Source organism: Erinaceus europaeus, chromosome 4 (assembly GCF_950295315.1).
Source record: "Erinaceus europaeus chromosome 4, mEriEur2.1, whole genome shotgun sequence".
Taxonomy (NCBI): Eukaryota; Metazoa; Chordata; class Mammalia; order Eulipotyphla; family Erinaceidae; genus Erinaceus; species Erinaceus europaeus.
The window spans coordinates 75621930-75631712 of NC_080165.1; the positions used below are offsets into that span (position 1 = coordinate 75621930).

General features: G+C 39.7%; 1 protein-coding gene across 1 annotated transcript in view; it reads right to left on the bottom strand.

The window, feature by feature from the left end:
• The window catches only part of COL19A1 (collagen type XIX alpha 1 chain), a 388031-nt gene extending 384549 nt beyond the window's left edge, over nucleotides 1-3482 (bottom strand). Inside the window, exon 1 of the mRNA XM_060190822.1 lies at nucleotides 3375-3482. The gene's annotated coding sequence lies outside the window, so the exon portion shown is untranslated. The remainder of the gene's footprint in view (nucleotides 1-3374) is intronic.
• Nucleotides 3483-9783: the final 6301 nt, after the last annotated feature.

Genomic DNA, 9783 nt, shown 5'->3' on the forward strand with positions numbered 1-9783 from the left:
TCCTCTCCTCTCCTCTCCCCTCCCCTCCCCTCCCCTCCCCTTCTCTCTCTCTCTCTCTCTTTCTGTCTCTCTCTCTCTCCTTCTCAAGTCAGTCCACAAAGATGAAGCACCAATTGGAGAGAGGAAAGAAAAAAGAAGAATCTAAACAGTTTAGACTCCTACTAGCTTTGAATTGCCTATCCCAAAGGGAAGAATTCAAGGTTCCTTTGCAGAGGAACCTCAATTAATCTATTCAGTTTTACAACCTGCAGTCTCCCTCTTAACAAACTTCACTCCATAAAATTATTCATGATCCCTAAAACATACTAGTCTGTACATGCTGATTTAGCTACTGGAATGTACTTCCAAATCTCTCTCCATCTGGCAAACACCTTCAAAATGCAGTTAAAATGCTATGTCCTCTCTGAGTTCACAAGAACCATCACAAATTTCATTTCTCTCCACTTAGAAATCTATAACATATCTCAGTATCCATCTCTATTTTAATACAATTAGTATTGGACTCTAGTAACTTGTATGCATTCTTTATCTTCTCTATATTGAATATCTTGGAGGGGAATAAAAGACTATCTTATCTTTTGTATTTTGCTTACACTTGATATTTCGTTGATACTCATTTGATCAGTTTGTAGGATGAATACAAGATAATACCTTTGGACTAAAAGTAAGCAAATAAAAGGTTAAATGTGTTAAATAACTTATTCAGATGTTAACCTGTGTAGAAAGATATGAATGAAATAAAATATTGTAGAGAAATAAGTTTTCCCTACCATCAAAAAGTAAAACATTTCTATGAAACCTTTCATTAAAAAAATAGCTTAAAGCAAAGAAACAATTGTCATTAATATGGGGAAATTTTTTTAAACATCCTAGATGCAGAATATATGCTCCTAAATAGCACTAACACATGGTAAGTGCAGGAAAGAAATGATAAATACAGAGTCTACATAAAGTAGTGCCTAGAGGAGGAGCTTGGTGGTATAACTGCTCAGGACATGCACTATTTCTACAACAAATACTGCAAAACACACGCTAAGAACTATTGTTACTTTTCACCTATTACCCTAAACACATAAAAACAAACAAAAAAAATCTCTTGAATTTCATTTGGCTAGCAAAGACAGGTATTGATAATGTAGGTTTTTCATAAAAGTTAAGTGGTATAACCCAAGTATTCAGATAATGGGGTAAGCAAGTATCGGAAAAAGTACTGAAAAAAATTCCATTAGGAGTCCAGATGGTAGCACAACCAGAAGTACCTAGGTTCTAACCCTAGCTCCCCACCTAAATGGGAGGAAGCTTTATGAGCAAAAGTTGCTGCAGATAGCTCTCCTCTCTTTTTCTCCCTCTGTCTCCCTTTTTAGTTCTTTGTTTTACTTTCTATAAAAAAATTAAAAAATAATAATATGGCTGCTAGGAACAGTGGAATCATGATATAGGGACCAAGCCCCAGTGATAGCCCTGATGGAAAAAATAAAGTAACACTCAACGAATGTAGTCTTGGTTTACCAACTTGGTCTAATTTTTTTCATTTAAAAGATGCTAGTAGTTTTTTGATCTATCTTGAAATGTCACAGTTTTCTTTCATTACTTCAAAGGAAGAGATCAGAGACCCTTTGCACATCCAAATCTACCTGTAGATAGAACAAGATTATTACCCCATTTGTACATTCATCATTTTTTATCAATTTCCAAAGTCAACATGCAACTTCCTCAGACATATCACAATTGGCCTACAAAATAACACCCTCAAGAGCCCCATGTTTCTCAGTCTCTCCTTTCCCATCTTTCCTTGGCAGGTGCTATCTGCTCTCATCTCAGATTTCACCCCAGCTAAGATTCACTGTCTTAAGGAGCACATGACTGCTCACTCCCACCTCTAAGCCTTCACACATGCCATTCCTTCTGGCTGGAATGCCCTCCCTGATTGCTCTCTTCTGCTAAGCCTTGTAATTTTCTACCTCTTTACAGTATGAGTCTTCAATGTGGCCTACCTCAAATAATCCACCTCCAGTACCTTTATTCCATTTTTTTTCTCAGCCTTCCCCCCAGAAGCAATACTATTATACCATTATGGAGAAAAAAAGTGCATATATCACCATATATTATATATATCTGCAAAATACATCACATATTATTTCTTCACCTGAATTTGTATTCAAGACACCAGTTAACCATATCATGGTTTCTATCATCCTATCTTTTCCTGCCTCAGAAGCAGGAGGGCAAGAATAAATGAATATGACTTCCACCTGTTTTAGATGACTTCCTTGGATCACAATAATTGAATAAATTAGAAACAATGCCCCTACAATAACATTTTATTTTAGTTCATCTTTTTGCTTTTTCCTCTGGTCTGTTCCAGACTCACTCTATTGCTATACCTTCTTCCTTTCCCATGAAACCTGATTTAGGATTCATTACCAGTTTGAGCGACCACCCTGGACAAAATGTCACAGAAGCACCTACTAACTACTTGCTGCGATTTCTGTCCTCTAGGAAGAGAACTCCACTTAATCCTGTCTTTCATCCTAAAGAGATTTACTCTATCTTTCATCCTAAAGAGATATCCCCCACCACCTAGTTAGATATCAAAAAGTCTTCTCAGTCCTCATCAGAATAAGACATTTATGTATGTTTTATGCCACCCGAACACTTAAACACCTCAGCTCCTCTTTTCCAAGCATATCTTAAAGAACTTTACTTAGAAAAAGTCCTGCGGTCTCCTCCCTACCCACCAGCAAGAAAATGCTGAAAGACAACACATATAAGCACTTTTTAAAACCCTCCAAGAATGATATAAGTGTTTTATTTGTATGTGGTCAAAAGAAGTGCCATTATGTATACTCTTTTCCTCATTTTTTTTTTGGGGGGTGAGTGGGGGAATGGAATGGATATAGAAAGGCCACTGCAGTGCTTTTACTTCATCCCCCTCCATTATCACACAAATGCTATTCCTTGGAGAGGTCTTGACAATCCTATGTTATTTCTCCCCCAGGCTCCTACAATAAGAAAAAACTTAAGTAGTGTTGGAATTGGGAGTAGCACAATGGTTTGTTTCCTCTCCCTTCACCTTTTCTGAGCACTAAGTGTGGTTCATGACCCCAATCACTGTTAAATTTCTGGATGCTTCTATTAAAACTCTATGCACATTCAGGATTCTGGGTTCCCTTCTGTTGTGACCCTCAGGTCACTATTCCCTGAGGCTGGCGAAGCCTTCGGTCCCCAGCTCGTTTCCCCGCCTCTCGCCAAAGGCTCTCCGGGTGCCACTGAGGCTCCGGGAACCTGGCCTGGCCACGGACTCATCTACCCGCCAACTCTGCAGCTCCCTCCCGCTCTGCTCTGACAGCCTACGCGGCGCAGTCATCGCTTACATGCCCGCCGGCTCTGACTGAGCTAACGCGGCCGGCGGCGTGCTTGGTTCCGGGCCAACAAACTTCTCCGGGACCCTGCGGTGCCTGAGTCGGGTGGTGTGGCGCCGCCTCCTTTCTCACGGCCGCGGTGGCGCGGCGGCGGCGCACTGACGGCGATGGTTTCGGCGGCGGCGGCGGCGGCGGCTGCTGCTGCTGCGGCGGCGGGGGCCACGTTCGCTGAGCGCCGGGACCGGGACGTTCACGCGGCGGCGGCGGCAGGGACGTGGGGACGCCGGCGGCACCGTGTCCAGCCGCGCTGCGCTCGCTGCAGGGTAATTAAGGACCAGGGCCGGACGCGCAGGGAAGATTCGCGGCTGGAGAAGGCGGGAGTCCCGGGGTTCCGGCCAACGCAAACCTCCCCGCACCCACAGCTCGCACCCTCCATAGTCACACTTGGGAAAAATGCCCGCAGGTCAGAATAGGTAACCCGGGGCTGGGGAGCAAGCACTGGAATCCTTTTTCTCGCCTTACCCACTTTCCAACCCTGTCTCCTCCCTTCCAAGGGTAAATTGTTCCCGAAAAAGAAAGAAGAAAAAGACTGATGGCATGAATTTATATTGAGTTTATTTGCTCTGTGCGTTTAGCCCCCAAGGGTATTTGTGTTCCTCAGTATTTGCTGTCTATTCTCACCCGCATCAGCAGTGCTCATAGTTCTGCCTTGCTAATACGTACAGCCAGAAAAACCTTGAACTTAACATTAGAAAGCATAAACCTGTATTCCGTGAACCTGCTGTATACCAGAATGGATGTATCATGCCAAACGTGTGTGTGTGTGTGTGTGTGTGTGTGTGTTGTTGTTGTTGTTGTTCCATCTTATGCTACCTATGGAAATACGTAATTGCAGGTGAGCACAATTTATCCACCAAAATATATTTACGCGTAGCAGAGTTCTTACATTTTCTTGAAAAGCAGATGCACACAAATGACTAGAAACAGGAGTAATACATAAACTCGGCTTACGTAAAAGAGCAAGTGAAAGGGCCAGTGGCGAAGCTGCGCAGCTTACCTTGAATGTGTGTGTGTGTGAGCTCTGAGGCGCAGTGGAGTCCCGGCAAGGCGGCAGCACTGCCGCTGAGAAGTGGCCCAAGTGAGCTGCCTGCAAGTGGGGAAGGGGGACGCATCTCTGCCCTTATTAGTCTCTCCCAGTGTGACCCTCCCACTCGACGACGACTGAGGACTCCACAAGACAGGACTCCACCAATTCACTTACAGGTTTCCCTTAATTACAACAGTGTCGCCTTGGAGCTGGGAATAATACCTTCCAGGTTTATGTTTTATTTGCAATTTCACAAATAAAATAACGGCTCAATACAAGTGCTCAGAGCTTCTCACTTATGATTATGAAGTGATTTCAAAGTATTCTATGTGGCATACATACATTCTCAGGTAGATAATTGGCTTTTTAACAGTTGAGCTTAAAAAAAGGACATAATTTATGTTTCATTTTTCACTTCTGTGTCTGAATTTTAGTTAATTAACCAAGCAAACCATTTTTTCCCAATCATTCTCGTGTGCAAAGTTGTGTCACTTGATTTGTCTCATAGTTTACAAAAGTATTTCACAATTTTAAATAGCACATCTTTGTGGATTGGTGCAATAAATCCTAGGTTTGGAACTCTGATTTTTTTTTCTAAGTGTATAAAGGTGATATTTTTACCGTTCTGTGTGTGTGTACATGTATGTGTGGTGAGCGAGAATATTATCTATATACACATTAGTGTTGTAAATATACATGTATTCGTAGATAAATTTAACATATGGTCATACATATTGCAAATGTGTTCTATGTGTATGCATGCATTTGAAAGAAAAAGCATCCAGAAAAGTAAGTCAGCCTTTATAAAACATTAAGTTAGTTTAATGTTTTTTAGTTTAGCATTGCACAGTTGAGGATATAGGGTAAATTATATTATTGATCCATAATAATGAAAATCATTAAGCTTAAATGTTATCTTGAAAAAGAGAAATACTTCAAATATCAGGACTTTTGAATCAGGAAATAAGTTTAGTCGTACAGAAAAATGGTTAATAAAACTTTTAGGTAGTTGCTCTTGATTGAAGTGAAACTATCAATCAATTGGTGTTTTTTAAGCTTGTTTTCCATGGTAGTTAAAATGCCTGTAGTTTTAGGGTTTCTGCATGCATAATAATGCAAATCTTGTTTATATGTTAGGGTTTAGAAACCTTCTGATTTGTTTCCTTCCCATGTGATATCCACCACTAATTTTTGGTTGACTGAAAATAGGCCAGCCAGGAGGGAGGATATCACGAGTCACATTGCTCAAGTGGTCATTTGAAAAACACGATTCATTAACCTCCATCAGATTTTTGGTTATCATTCTCTCATTGGCTTAAAGATGTCCTATTTAGACAAGTGCATTGGTATAACCAAATCTAAATTTCAGATTATAAAATGTTCAGCAATAATGTACCAAACAAAAAGAAAAATATTAGCTCTATTTGATTTTTTCTTAAGAAATTATACTTTAGTTTTAGTTTTTATACTTTAGTTTTAGTTAGTAGTGAATTGAAATACAGACATCCAGATCTATATATCTTAGATAATTAATTTTATTTACCTTGACATTATCTGAAGTAAGACTTTAAAACTACCTAACAAGAAGTCCAAAATTTTGACTAATTTGTGGCTTAAAAATCAACTTTGTTTTATCACTAATTTCCAAAAAAAAATTAATAACTATAATTCTATAGTCAAACACTGCTATCTTTTGTTCCATCTCACATTAAACCAAACAAAATATTGAGAGAAAATGAGAATTAAATACAGTTTTTACTCACTACTGTCTTGTTGCTTACTCTGTTCCTAAGTATACCAATAATTCTAGATCAACAAATATTCCTGTGATTTTTCCTTTTAAGAAAGTGCTCAAATATAAACTGTTTTCACGATCACAAACTTACTATGTACCTAGGTTTTGATTTTTCATTAAATTTTAAAGTGATTTCAAGTATAAAGAGCCCCTAACTTAAGTACAAATATAAATGCAAAGTCTTTCCACTTGCTTGTGAAGCTACCACTGGTGAATTTATATTTGAAAATAATAGGTGAATCTGATGGAAGTTGAATTCCAACAAACAGCCTGTACTACTTTTAGTAGTGTGCATGAGTGTACTTTAAAAATTAAAATTTCAAAAACTACTAACAACATTTATTCTCCAAGTAAAACACTTAAGCATTTTTATGTCATACCGGGACAAATTCACACTTAGTGAATTTAAAAGCTTCCATATTTGTAATATCTCACCTGCACAATTTAAATATTAAATGAACGTTGCACAATATTTTAATATTTGAGCCTCAATAAGTCTTAAATGTATGTGTTTCTAAGTCTTGCTTCTCAATCTCTTGTTTTATGAGTGTTTTTCCCTTTTTCTCTTTTCTATACTTCTGCACTTCGAGTAACGTTGCTTTTTCTTCTCTGTTTTCTAATTTCTTTCATTCTCCTTCTTCATATTTTCCATTTTCCAAGAAGAAAGAATTTCAGCATTGCCCCCAGCTAACTTCTTGGTTTCTAAACCATAAGAGTGTTCATTCTTTATTGAGTTTACAGGGCAGAGCCATACATGACTCCCATACATATCCCATGAAAATACTTCAATACATCAATAGTGGATGAACAGGCTTTACTGTTAACTGTAATTACCAAAGCTGACTTGTCACTGCTAGCATACATTTCCCATTCTAATTCTTTACAGCCAGTGGACTGACAAGAAGATTCTTAAGGGTGAAAGGAAAGTCGTGATACTCACTCTAGATTTTTAGTAATCATCAAAAGTAAGGGCATGTTTAATTCTCCAATGCTATTTTTACCATCATTCTGTAAATAATTCTCTTCATAGAGAAAATAATATTCCACTGCTTGTTTTTCCTTTATATTTGCTTCCATTTCTGGTGACATTCTAGCTCCTGGCATTCACTCAGCTTATAACTGGAGGGAGAGTTAATCATAGCTATGCTCTCACTTAGTTTACTAGATCTGCATAGGGATCTGTGACTCTGAAAGAATATATGAAAAAAGGCAAATGTCTGACTAGGGAAATTTCTATTAACATAAAATCAGCCCTCAAAATTCATCTTTAAAAGGAGAGAGAAGAGGGCTGGGCAGTAGCATAGCAGGTTAAGCGTACGTGGCGTGAAGCCCAAGGACTGGTGCAAGGAACACAGTTCGATACCCGGCTCCCCACCTGCAGGGGAGTCGCTTCATAAGCGGTGAAGCAGGTCTGCAGGTGTCTTTCTCTCCTCCTCTTTGTCTTCCCTTCCTCTCTCGATTTCTCTCTGTCCTATCCAACAACAGCTATAACAACAATAGCGGCAACAAAAATGGGGAAAATGACCTCCAGGAGCAGCGCAGACACTGAGCCCCAGTGATAACCCTGGAGGCAAAAAAGAAAAGAAGAGAGAAAATATGCCAATCGATAACTAGGCATAAATGTGAAAAGAGAAGTTGTGGATGTAAATGGTTGAAAAACATAAAAGTAATACATTACTAGTATTCAAATAAATACACATTTATAAAGGAACCATTTTTCCTTCCCCATTTTGCCAGGATTCATATTAGTGACTATTCAGTGTTGGCATCACTGAAGAGCACTCTCAACACCTTTATGACGAGTACCCTCACTACTTTTTTTTTTAAATTTATTTTCCCTTTTGTTGCCCTTATTGTTTTTCATTGTTGTAGTTATTGTTGTTGTTATTGATGTCGTTGTTAGATAGGACAGAGAGAAATCTAGAGAGGAGGGGAAAACAGAAGGGGGAGAGAAAGACAGACACCTGCAGACCTGCTTCACCGCTTGCTTGTGAAGTGACTCCCCTGCAGGTGGGGAGTCTGGGGCTCAATCGGGATCCTTTCTCAGGTCCTTGCGCTTTGTGCCACATGCGCTTAACCTACTGCGCTACTGCCCAACTTCCCGACCCTCTCACTACTTCTGTAAGGAGCACAGATTCTTCGTGTGTATTAAAATACTTTTTTAGAGGCCATGTGGTGGTGGTGCACCTGGTTAACCACACATATTACAGTGCACAAGGACCCAGATTCAAGCCCCTGGTCCCCACCTACGGGGGAAAGCCTCATGTGTGGTGAAACAGGGCAGCAGGTATCTCTCTGTCTATTTTCCTCTCTATTTTCCCCTTCCCTCTCAATTGTTCTCTATCCAAAAATCAGTAAAAACATTATAAGTAAATCAATAAGAACTTTTTCAAAAAGCATACAATGTTGACTTAATTAACTCCTCTAAAGCAATAAATACTATTCATTTCTGAGCTAAGACTATAGGAAATTTTTGTTTCTTCCTTTTTCTTGTCTGTAATGTTTCCTGAGTGAACATGCTCGACCGGACCTGCCAATATACGCGGATATCTTCGCCCACCCTGTCCAACGCTTGACATCTCGTCACCCAATCTGGTCCTCCTATGCCTACACTGAACTTCTCTGTTCCAGTCTCTTGGAAACAGAGTTGGCAGTCAGCTGAGGTAAAGAACAAACACCTCATCACAGACCCCTGCAAGCGTCAACCCGGCTTTGACCTAGCACGTTATGATTGGGCCCTCCTCAATCGCTATCGAACAGGCCATGGCCGGTGCGCCACTATGTTCCGTCGCTGGGGAGCCAGAGACTACCCGAACTGCCCCTGCAGCTACAGACAGACTATGACCCACATAGTCAATGACTGCCACCTCTCCAGATTCAAAGGAGGTCTCGAAACTTTACATCAGGCTCAACCTGACGCTGTTGACTGGCTACGGAAGAAGGGCAAATGCTAGAAGAAGAAGAATTACTATAACTACACAAACATGAGCCACATATACATATTTTATCGTAACATGATGTGAACATACAAAGTTGATTATCAAAGTAGTTTCAAATGGAGAGTTCAAAGGATAAGAAAACTACATGCTTGCTATGTGGACTTGTCAGGGTCATAATATTTCAGCGAATCGGTCATTTTTAGTCACTCTAAATACACTTACAGATCATCATGTATCAGAGTACTAGAAGGAGCATTGCAACAAATATTTGTGAAATTATGATTTTTGTCTGCTTTAATAAAATAATAGCAGAAAGCAAGCCCACTCCCCAGATTACTCAGATAAGGCAGATGAAGTATCTTGTTTCTATTAAAGTAAATCCTTCCTCTGAAATTTAAGGCTTTCCATAGTTTCACCTAAATGTTTTCTCTTCAATTCCCTAGATTCCCTAGTGTGGCACAACTAGAAAATTATATGCAACCATGGTATGAACATGTCCCAGACCTCTCCCACCCCTTATGTTTCTCTTTCCAACTGATGCACAAAATCACTACTGACCTTCTGCCAAACATTCAAGGCTTATTTTAGGTATTATCTATA